The sequence below is a fragment of the Callospermophilus lateralis genome, chromosome 2, assembly GCF_048772815.1.
Source record: "Callospermophilus lateralis isolate mCalLat2 chromosome 2, mCalLat2.hap1, whole genome shotgun sequence".
In the NCBI taxonomy this organism is placed as follows: Eukaryota; Metazoa; Chordata; class Mammalia; order Rodentia; family Sciuridae; genus Callospermophilus; species Callospermophilus lateralis.
This window is the reverse complement of record NC_135306.1, coordinates 23,886,011-23,887,666: the sequence shown is the minus strand read 5'-3', so window position 1 is coordinate 23,887,666 and position 1,656 is coordinate 23,886,011.

Below are 1,656 nucleotides of genomic sequence, written 5' to 3'. Positions count from 1 at the left end.
TTTACAATGTGGGCTCCTGCAGACTCAATATCCTTACTCCTAAACAACCATTAGAGCTGAGAAGGTGACACACAGGCCAGGCTCAGCCACCACCACCGAGGAAGGACTTATTGAGGTCTTGGTAGTCAGATGTAGTCAAGGGCTTGAATCTGGAGCTCCATTGTTCACCTGATGTCATTTTATTTCTCCCTGACTGCAATGAGGGGTGTTTCTCCTATTCTCTTGGAAGCACTTGCTAACTGTGAGATGTCCCAGAGCATCAATGTCTTCCTTCTTTTGGTTCAGGCCCAGAAGAATGTGAAAGCTTTCCCCACAGGCAGCCTTTCACCTCTGACAAAAATCTCAAAGGTGGCTTTAGAGTTCACAATCTCCAGTGCGATTTAAACACAAAGTCATAGCCAGCAACTGGGGCAAGTCAGAGGACTCTAGAACACCATGCGGAAGTGCCTCTCAGTAGTGTGACTGTGCCCACAGACCCCTCTTCTCTAGTGGGTGGCTAGCACAGATGTTAGGAACAAAGGTATACTTGGGCTTCTTTTTTAAAAAAGAAACACATCACATCAAGGCATTATTATGAATGATGCTGACTGCCAGACCAATTCACAAGCCTGGACATTTTCAATGAATAGTTTAGGTGAATTCATTTTATGGGTCATTTTCCCATTTTCTAATTTTAAAAAAAAATCTTTTTTATTGGCTCCAAATCTCTAAAATCCCCCCCAAATATTCATATAGTATTAAAATGACTTAAATTTTTAGTAAGATAATTTGTCTATTATAACACATACCTAATCATGCTGACATACTTAATCATGTCTGTTAACAACACATACTTTAATGCATGCTGACTTTGACAACAGAATTGGCAATAAGAACAGATGAATACCTTCATTTACGAAATATAATAGTAGAATAGTCCAAATTCTAACTAAGAATGCCCATTTTTTTAACCATTAAAATGATTTGGCATCAGGAACATTCACAGTTCTGTTTGTAACCTTTTTCAAATAGCTATTAAAAATGTTTGCTTATAGCTACACTCTGAGAAGAAATCAATTAGGTATGAACAATTTTCATATTATTATAACCTTCCCCATCCTTCCCATCAACTGTGTACACATCTAAAAGCACTTATGTTCTATAGAAATTTGCTCAAAAAACTGACCATGAACTTGTGATACCCAGGGAGGTTCTCTTTAGTAATATTCAAAGTAACTCTCTTGGGCTGTAATACTCAGTAAAGATTGTCCAGAGACATGATTCCTGTGCCTAGCTCTTCTCTACCTTGCTAAGTGTTATTTAACCAAATAACCAATTTACATGGCATGTGAGTCATAAATGAGCAGGTTTTCTGGATCTCAAATCTTGCTAAGATGGTCATTTTAATTTTTCATCAAGCCAACACAGAGATCTTGTGAGACTCAAATAAAGAAAACATATTTGAAATTGTTTACAAAAGTTTTAAGTACTTCCCAAAAGTAAGATCATTATTAAACAACCCTCTTTGACTAGAAAAGAAGTTTATTCTTTCTTCCAAAAAGCTGAAATCATGAGTTTTTAAATAACAGAAGCTAAAATTATACTGGATATTTTTAAAAAATATGCTTATACTAAAGACTTTCCAATCCATTGACTCTGCTGGCCTTGCAGCTATGG